The sequence below is a fragment of the Euwallacea fornicatus genome, chromosome 31 (assembly GCF_040115645.1).
Source record: "Euwallacea fornicatus isolate EFF26 chromosome 31, ASM4011564v1, whole genome shotgun sequence".
Lineage (NCBI taxonomy): Eukaryota > Metazoa > Arthropoda > Insecta > Coleoptera > Curculionidae > Euwallacea > Euwallacea fornicatus.
The window spans coordinates 280,535-291,015 of NC_089571.1; the positions used below are offsets into that span (position 1 = coordinate 280,535).

At 33.9% G+C, this 10,481-nt stretch overlaps 1 long non-coding RNA gene across 3 annotated transcripts; it reads right to left on the reverse strand.

The window, feature by feature from the left end:
• Positions 1-1,837: 1,837 nt before the first annotated feature.
• Positions 1,838-10,100, reverse strand: LOC136348093 (uncharacterized). Of its 3 annotated transcripts, none has more exons than XR_010733578.1 (4): positions 8,905-10,100; positions 6,090-6,338; positions 5,765-6,036; positions 1,838-2,012 (listed from the first exon to the last, which is right to left on the reverse strand). It is a non-coding gene; the product is annotated as an uncharacterized lncRNA (long non-coding RNA). The 3 variants fall into 3 exon arrangements; XR_010733579.1 differs by lacking the exon at positions 1,838-2,012 and adding an exon at positions 2,520-3,289; XR_010733580.1 differs by lacking the exon at positions 1,838-2,012 and adding an exon at positions 3,296-5,256.
• Between the last annotated feature and the right edge of the window lie 381 nt (positions 10,101-10,481).

Consider the following 10,481-nt stretch of genomic DNA (forward strand, 5'->3'; position numbering starts at 1 on the left):
TAAAAGACCAGACGCCGACGACCAAGAGTCTACAAGGGCAAGGATCATTGATTCATAAAACTTGGGTTATCTTTGCGTTACGCCCGACTTTATGATGGGGAATTCCAAGCCTCGACTGAGGGTGGAGCAGGAAAAAGATTTTTTGGAAGAAAAAGAAGGGACCCATCAGTTCCTCAAGACCAACCAAACGTAGCAGTTCACAAGATAACCCACTCACAGAATTTTGATACTCTTCAAGTTCACAGCAACTTGAATAAACACAAATTTGATGCTGCAACCCCCAGAAGTGAGGTACTCGCAAAATTGTGATCATACTTGCACCGATTGCAAGGATCAATTAATTTAAGACTTCAGTTGTAAATGAATCAATTAAAGGTTACTTCTTAAGTCCGTTGAGTCCAGTTTCTCTCGGCCTGGCAAAAACCGAGAGTGATCCTTCGAATTATTCAAAAAACCTCAGAAATCAGCCGCGGAAGCAGGCTAATTGGCACCAATGTCCAAAAGATTTTCATTATCAATTGAGACACCTCCCTTTGAACGAGATATGATGAACTATTTATCTTCAATTCATTTGCATTTAGTACCTCATACAATTTTGTTTATGACTATTTCGCTTTAAAAATAATTTTTTTTTGGTCAAAATGATTCATTGAACTACGGAACGAGTATCGATTATTGAAAATTATTATGAAAACGGTAGGCGTGCTAATATTACAGTGCAGTTATTTAATGATCTATATTGGGATAACCATGTTAACCGGAAATTTGTGATTGAACTAGTAGCCAAATTTAAGGAAACAGGGTTGGTAACACATCAGAAACGAGTCGCTGCAAATGAGATAGTGGGAATCGAAGCAATGGCAGCTGCTGTTTTGGGCCACGTTAATATTGATCCTACGTTAAGTACCAGGCAATTACAAGCAATTCTTGACATCTCCCGTACGAGCATCCGAGGAATTTGAAAAATCTATAAATTTCACCCGTATAAAATTCATCTTGCACAAGAATTAAGTGAAGGTGACTCTGATAGGCGCTTAGAATTTTGCGAAAGAATTAGTAAACGAATGAAAAATAACCCGAATTTCTTATTCAACATTTGCTTCTCAAATCAGTGTTCGTTTTTTTAATAATTTTTAATTAGTAGTTAATTAATAAAATGGAAAGCCAAAAGCATTGCGTATTGATATACAGAGGTGTACTATTATGCCTAGAGCCATAGTCACGAGCTGTGATAAGTCCGAATCCTTTTCGTATATGGTGGAGCTGACGCTTCCATTATTCATAAACACGTTATTCGATCTCGTGGAGGAACCGTTCCCCCTGCCATTCAAACAATAAAAGGGGTAACACCCAGGGTTTTCCCTAATTTCTTTTGTCCGTAGTTTTTTTTTTACTTCATATTTAGTCCAAATCAAATTCCAATAAATACCAATATACCATGGATGTTGATAAAGTATTAAAAATAGAATCTATTTTATATTTACAATTTCAAATTATAATCGTTCATTTTAAATAAAAGCGATATTAAAAAAATTTCCATACTTATGGCCACTACTGTATATTGCAGTACAGATTTTTGGTACCAGTGATATTTGTGTTAGTACTCTTGTAGCATTTCGTCTAACTCCCAAAATCAGAATGGGTAAAGTCAAACAATATTCACAAGATTTAAGACATAAAGTTAATGAGTTATTTAATAGTGGTGTGAAGCAATTCGACATTGCAAAGAGGTTGCAAATGTGTCGAGAAACTGTTTTCAAGATTATTGCCAAAAATAAAGTGCATGGTACCACTGCCACTAAACCAAGAAGCGGAAGACCGCATAAAACAAATAGTGTTGTTGAGAGATACATAAAACGTTTATTAAATAAAAATCATAAATTAACAGCAACTGATACACAGAAGGAAATTATAGTTCAAGGAGAAGATAATGTCTCTGTGCGTACTATCCAAAGGAGATGAAATGACGCAGAGCTATTCGGAAGGCGTCCCGTGAAAAAAACCCTTGATATCTGAAAAAAAGAGAAAGGCCCGACTTGAATTTGCTAATTTGCACTTGATCTGGACAAGAGAAAAATGGGGAACCGTTTTATGGAGTGATGAAACTAAGATAAACTTGTTTGGATCCGACGGAATTATGTGTGTTCGATGTCCCATAAGAAAGATATTCGACATAAAATATCAATTACCAACTATCAAACACGGTGGTGGAAACATATTAGTTTGGAGCAGCTTCTCTAGGTCCGGCCCCGGTCCATTGATACATATTCAAAGAAGGATGGATAGGTTTATCTACAAGGACATACTTGAACATAATATGTTTCCGTTTGCAGAAAAAGAAATGCCTCTTCGATGGTCGTTTCAGCACGATAACGACCCGAAGCATTGTTCAAAACTTGTACAGGAATGGTTCCAATCGAAAAATATCAACGTTCTAAAACGGCCAGCTCGGTCCCCGGATCTTAATCCGATAGAGCACCTCTAGGATCATGTCAAACGACAGTTGAAGTTGCAAGAAATAAAAAACAAAAATGAATTATTTAATGCAGTAAAAAATTCAATTTTTTACTAGCAAACGCTACATAGGACGAAACAGAGTCAAAGGAGCATTTCTCTTCTAAATGAAATTAAACTTCTAAAAATATGCTGAGAGGTGTCCGTACTCACTCCACTAGAGAAATTAAAAATAACATTTTTACATATTATAAATAAATACGTCTACATTAACTCTCAAAACGTATCAAATTTCACTTACACATCTCAAGCGGTTTCGAATATATCAATAAAAATTGGATTTTTTAAGTAAAATTTAACACCCTAATGAAGCATTACTGGAATATGGTTTATATGGGGAGTCATATTATTTTTCAATATACTATTACCCACTAAAATATAATGAAACACTTATGGGACACCCTATATACGAATACAATTCAGATAAAGTTGACATCGGACCACTACGCAATGCTAATGGTCTGAGTCCCCGTGATAAACAATATAAAGATAATGTGATTTAAACAAAAATGACAATATCGGGAAATGCGAAAGGCAAGAACATGTCCGATTCATAAGTAATGAGAAAGAGAAATTTGACCGCTTCACTCAATTCTTAAGTACAAAAAACTGAGTGTACTCGATAAAAGCGTACTTCCTGAGGTAATACCTATCGGGGTGTGAGGGGGGGGGGGGGAAGGACAACAGTGAAGAGAGGAGGGTTTTTAGTGGGTAGACGCCTCCCTTCAGGAGGTGAATTCCGCATAACCCGGTCGCCAGTCCATCAGGCTACTCTCTATAATAAAAAAAAAGATAGAGGCGTACTCCTACTAGAAACCAGTAAAAACCAGATGTAGGCTAATTTGCTTCATATCGCTTTAAAGCATAACATTTATGCGCACAGCTAGATTGGCCCTTCAGTGGTTTATTGTAATCACACCGACTTAACGAAACGTGCTTACACCCCAATTACTACTTCCGCCAAAGAAAAGTGGCGGAGGTTCCAGTAGTCAAAGACTCATTTTTCAAAGCATAATTCTACTGCACTCTAATCATGCCAGGAATATACAAAGTGACGCTTCGAAAACGAAACAGAGGCATTATCGTGTATTTAGAAATAAAATTTTAAAAACGCTCGAATACGTCAACTTTATATCTGAGGAGAATCCATAAACGTATACTCACTCCTTTCACATCAACCCCCTAGCCGGGGTGAGTTAAACTCCTAAAATTTTGAAAGGAAAGTAGGGTCGAATAGTACCTTGTTTGAAAAGTCTTTCAATTCTCGTTAAAATGATACCCAATTTGGTTAACTTTGATTAAGCAATTTTCAAAAAATTCGAAAAAATTAGTTCAAAAGATGTATATATCATCTGCGGTATGAATTAATGATGTGATGAAATTGCTAAGGACTATGGTAAAAATAACATTAAGGCATTTAGCAATTTTTGTTTATTTACGTATTAGTTAATTAAGTGTTCGAAGTAACGACCGCCAGTTTCTAGACAGTCATACAGGTTTTACTCAAATCGCTTTCGCACGTTTTGGAACATTTCAGGTGTTATTTGACGGCATTCATTTATTATCCTTTGGCAAAGGTCTTCTAAAGAGTCCGGTTGGGTTGTATAAATCTTGCTTTTTAAGTGACCCCAAAGGAAAAAATCCAAAGGTGATAAATCTGGTTATCGTGGGGGTCAATCCAACGATCTGGAAACTGTTCATTTAAATACTCTCTGACACGTAATGCATAATAGGCAGGGGCGGGATGGTACTGGAATATCAACTGATCCGAAATGTAATTTTCTAATAATTCTGTTAATGCGGGATCAATTGCATCTTGTAACAATTGTAAGTACGTCTCGCTAGTGAGATTTTTAGGTAAGAAAAAAAGACCAACAAAATGATCCCCAAAGATGCCAGCCCAAACATTAAATTTTTGTGGATATTGGACATGTACCTCATGAAAAATCCTGTAATTTTTATCTGACCAATATCGACAGTTATGACGATTCACTGTACCGTTTACAAAAAAAGAACATTCATCAGAAAAACAGATATTGAATAGATAATCGATATTTCCAATTGCTCAGTCACTTATAGTTTCGTAAAATTAGAAACAGCGGTCAAAATCATCTTCATTCAATTCTTGTAATAAGTAAATCTTAGACGGATGAAAATGATAGGCTTTTAATGTTCTTTAAATAGTGCGTCGACTGACTCCAGTTACAGTACCCAATTAACAAGTACTTAGTGTAGGATCCAGATGAATCTATCCTAAAACGGCAACATCGATGATTCATTTCTGGGAGGGTTTCCATCATTTCTTTTTTTATTAGCTACAGAGCCGGTCTGACAAAATTTATGAACTAATTCCAAAATGTACTTTCTTTCCACTTGATTGTCTTCATGATTCTGGTTGGAAAGTTGGGCGGTCTGTTTAGCACACTGATGATTTTCATAGAATAATTGAATGATTTCTACTCTCTCTGCAGTCAAATGAACCATTTTTGAATTGTAAAATTCAAAAGGAATAAAAATTAATTTATCCTAAAATAAATTTTCTGTACGAAAATATTCAAAACTGATCACGAATTACTGGTTAGTACTAACAATTAGGGCCAAATAGGTTTTTATTTTTATTTTCTGCAAAAATATTACAAGCATCATAATAAGGCATTATCTCTATTGTGTACCTTTACAACCAAGTCAAAAAAGAAGGGCCGCTGCGCTCCATGTAATTTGAAAATGTCAGAATTCATGAACCTTAAAAAAATGACTTAATGTTGTTTTTACCTCAGTCCTTAGCAATTTTATCACATCGTTTATTCATACCAGATGATACATCTTTTGAACTAATTTTTACTAATTTCTTGAAAATTGCGAAATCAAAGTTGACCAAATTGGGTATCACTTTAACGAGAATCGAAAGACCTTTCACACAAGGTACTACTCGACCCTACTTTCCTTTCAAAATTTTAGTTTAACTCACCCCGGCTAGGGGGTTGATGTGAAAGGAGCGAGTACACGTTTATGTATTCTCCTCGGATATAAATTTGACGTGTCCGAGCGTTTTTTTAATTTAAATTTCTAAATACGCGAAAATGCCTCTACTTCGTTCTCGATGCGCCACCCTGTATCTAAACAGATGGTGATACGCATGAATGTAACATAGGATTAAGACTTAAACCTATAAACTAAATAACGAACAATTAGTACGCCGGTCTAATAGGACCTAAGTCTCAACATTCCGGGATCATTAAAGAGTCCTTACTTTTTAAGTTCCTTGGAATAAATTAATCATCGTCTATAGGCAACGGACAGACCTTTAACAAAGATCTTGTTGATACAGTTCCATTGGGTAAGCATACTAATTCTGCACGTATCACTTTATGTGTCCCTTAGTAAAGTTGCCAACTCTGGCTAGAGACCATCGAAGTGAGGGAACGTTGTCCTCCGCTAGCAGCACCAAGGATCAAAGCGCCATGGGTTTATCTACTGATTTCTTCCACTTGTTTCAGTTTGTGGAGATTTGTGACATAATCTCTGATCCAGAGTGGGCCAATGAAAACGTAACAAAACCGATTTCTCATATTTACCACTTAAAAAACAATCGCTGAGATCCGTCCATTTTTATTTCGAGGGGGAAATCTTTTACGATCATTGTCAACTTTGCCACTTTCAACCCCTTGGTGGGAGAAGATGCAACCCTTAAACTTTAAATGAGATTAGAAGTCAAGTGATGCCTCATTTTAAAGTTAGCCGAATTCTCTCTTCAACGCTCAATCAAGTTTTTTGAATTTGATGCAGTAGTTTTCGAGAAATCACGTTATAAATGTTGGACTAACCTGAAAAAAATAATGATATTTTTTCATTTCGTAACTTTAATTTTAAAAAAATTGTATTTCAGAACGTTTTCCAGAAAAATGGATTTTTATAAATCGATACACAATTACAGGGACATAGAAATGTATCTTTACAAACATAGTAGGCAGCCTTATAATAGAAATATTTTTTTATTAACCAGCAATTTCAAGAGAAATATTAGTAATTATTACTAATAATAAATGTTTAAAATGACCTCCATATATCTCGATACATCTTCTTATTCTATGTTCATTAAAATACATTTCTATGTCCCTGTATTCACGTATCGATTTATAAAAATTCATTTTTTTGGAAAAAGGTCTATCCTAACAAGATGAAATAAGAGGACCTTTTTTACTGAAAAATATTTGCAAATCAGTAATTTGTTTTCAAAAATAAAGAATTGTCACAAACAAAAAGTCAAGGCAAAATCTACATAGAAGACCCCCAGTATATGACAACCCTGACTAAAATTTGCAATTATTAACACAAAGAAAGTTTTCCAATTCTAACTTATTAAAGTATAACGGATTTCATAATTTTAACACGAACCGTTTTGAAAATATTGCGAAAAAAAAACATTTTAAAAGGTCCTCCTTTAAAGGGTTCTAGGCTTCCTTTAAGAAGCATTTTTTGGGATATGTTTATAAGAACTTTTTAAAATTATTTTAACCTCTAGAATCATCTCCCAAAATATTTCAACACTGTTTCCAGACACCCTGTATTTTTTCAGCAGGCAATAGTTTCACATATTTGTTTGGGAATAAATCACTTGAAAGCCAACACCAAGCAAAAAATGGAAGTAAGTCAGGCTGTTTTCATTCACATTCATTGGCTGGCTTCTCATTGGGATTATTAGTAAATTTAAGTAATGATTGCGGCTTTCAGCTTGATAAAAACAGTTCAGATAAGTTTTCTGCATTTTAAATAAATAAAATAATTATGTAATTATTATACAGGGTGTTTGGTTTACCGACACACATCCGAAAGAGGGTGGTAGGTAGGATAATTGTGAACATATTTGACCATATATACCATTATATAAAGTGTCACGCATTTCCAGATATCGCCATTTTTTCAATTTTTACCAAATTCGCTGTTTATTTCCTTGTAAGTTAAAATAAAAATTTAATAAAACATTTGTTGTGACCCTATAGGTTTTCTCATAAACTTGAATATGTATTTTGTCAACATCAAATATGTAGTAGTATTTGCATATGAAAGAAAAAAAAATGTGATTCTTTAAAATTCCAAAAATGAATTTCTCTAATATCGAACCTTGATTGACTTTATAAGTAAATAAAAAGAAAGATACAAATGGAAGAGTCGTTCAAATATCTTTAAAAACTTCTATGACCATTGTTCTTTCGAATGATGTATTGAAAAGCGCAGACTTAATGCTCCATAAGGTATTTAATTAAAAATGAAAAAAAATTGCAGAAAAAACACATAGGGCAATTTAACAAATTGAATAAAAACTTAATAAGTAATTATTATTTATGTAAATTATACTATTTACTTATAACAAATTATTATTCTCAAAATGGGAACCACTGTTTCTGATACAACATCGACATCTTCATCTTAACTGTGGTGATTACTCCTAGCCTCATTTCAGTCTTCATTAATTTTGCTGCCCCATTAATTCTTTGAATGAGATGGTCTTGATCATGAATTTCCTCATTGTATATCAGATCTTTCATTCATCTCCAGATATGATATTCAACTGGTGTGAGATCTCAAGATCTGGCAGGCCATAATATTGGTCCATTTCGTCCTATCCATCTTTCAGAAAATTGATTATTTAAAAACTTTTTTATTGTTCTCTGATAATGGGCCAGATATCCATTGTTTTGAAATATAACTTTCAATGGTCAAAGAAGTTTTTAAAGATATTTGAATAACTCTTTCATTTGCATCTTTCTCTTTATTTACTTACAAAGTCAAGGTTTGATATTAAAGAATTTCATTTTTGGAATTTTAAAACATAACATTTTTTTTTCATATGTAGATACTACTACATGTTTGACATCAGTAAAATACATATTCAAGTTTATGCAAAAACTGATCGAGTCACAACAAATGTTCTATAAAATTGTTATTGTAACTTACACGGAAGTAAACAGCAAATTTGGTAAAATTCGGAAAAATGGCGATATCTGGAAATGCGTGACACTTTGTATAATAGTATATATGATCAAATATGTCCACAATCATCTTACCTACCACCCTCTTTCAGATGTGTATTGGAAAACCAAATACCCTGTATATAATATATAATAATATACAGGGTCGCTCATTAGTGCGTCAAAGTGCGATATCTCAGTAAATATAAGTTTTGGAAGGAAATTTGTCATAGTAAAGTTTATGGGGAATAAAAGGCACGTATTTTTAAATTATTTTCAAATGTACAGGGTCTGTCATAAAAGTGTGATTGTACCAAATTATGTTTTTTTAAATGGAACCCCCCAATTTTTTTGCCAGTTTCGGATTTATCGTCAAATTTTAAGGCTAGTTTATAAAATAGATCTTATGTAAAAAATTTACCATTTTCGAGTTATTTGTGAAAATTCGAAAATTTTGATAGCTGCAAGGTTTCATGGAAATCAATGCTGTTTCCTAACAGTGGCGAATTTTGGAATCGATCTTCTGAGGCTCCAAGGCGACATAATAAGCTACATTTTGACATCTTTTAGTTTAAAAAGAGTTTTCCATAACCCTCGAAATAGGCCTCTGAAGTTGTATAACTTCAATCCTCAATACTTTGCTTATTTCAAATAGAATGCCCTACTTTTCTCGACGACATCATGTTCAGAATCCAAAAACCTACAACTTTTGTTAACATTACCCTATACCTAAACCCAACCGTTTCTGAGCTGCTGAAAATTGGCCCTTTTTTACATCTAAATTTGTATTTGAAAAGTGAGTTTTGATGACTGTATTATTATTTTTATATTATTTATAACAAATTATTATTATTTATTTGCACAATATTATTTGTATCTACAATAAATTCTCAAACTGTCCTCTGTAAATAGGTCTTTTCTGGCAAGACTTCAATTGGTTTCTGATTGAAATGGAGTATTATATAAATATTATTTTCTCTTCAGGTACTAAAATTTTCTTAAGGTTTTACTGATTGCTACTCAATTTGATCATATACTGAGTAAAACACTTCCAAATATCTCTCAAAGGAAAGTAGCTGAATATTAAGTTGTTTTCTCCATAAAATTTGCAAACATATGTTGGATTTTATAATAAAAACCAAGAATTTACTGAAGCTCAGAATTATCAAACGTTTCTGGCTCGAGACTTAGGCAGCAGTCTTCATGTTTCACTCAAAATAATGTTTACTGCTCATCAACTTAAGTAGATGTTGAAAATGCGGCTCCATTGTCCTGTAACATTTCCACAAGCCTTACTAAAGATTTGTGGGACCAGAACAGCGGTTGACTCTGTTGCTGCTGCAGCTAATTTAACCATAGGACCTGCTGCAGGTGCCATTGTAGCAGTAGTTGATTCATTTCTTGCTGTTGTTGATTACCGATATCGAATAGTATGGTTTTGGGCGGTAATCAATAAATTTTAGAGCCTTAAAGAGCAGAAATTCTGAAAACAAGACACATGAAGACTTAGCTGAATTGAAAATCAAAATCCTTCAGTTATTATGAGAATATCAATTCTCAAGCCTGTTAAAAGGAAAACGTCAACTTGTCATAGTTTAATTTTGAAACTAATTTAAAATGGATTTTCACCTTTGGCTGAACGTTGTTTTATTGACGAACGGCCAGACGTTAATTCTTATTTCCTGCCGTTACGCTTTTAGGTGTTTTCTCCTCTGTGTGACAGCGCTCTCAGAATAGGACGGAACTGTGGGGTTAGTTCGCTGTTTACTGCATTTAACCCATTTTCACGTTTGCCTGAACATTAGTACACCGACGAAAGGCTATCATAATCGAGAAAAACGTGATATCAGGTTGCGTTTTATTCTACTTCTAAGTATTTTCTATAATTAAGAATTTAGCATGTGCCCCATGAGATATAATTAACAACATGCTACACAACGACTTACATAAACCTACCATTCGGGAAGAAATTGAGCACTACTCAATGAAGTATCAAGC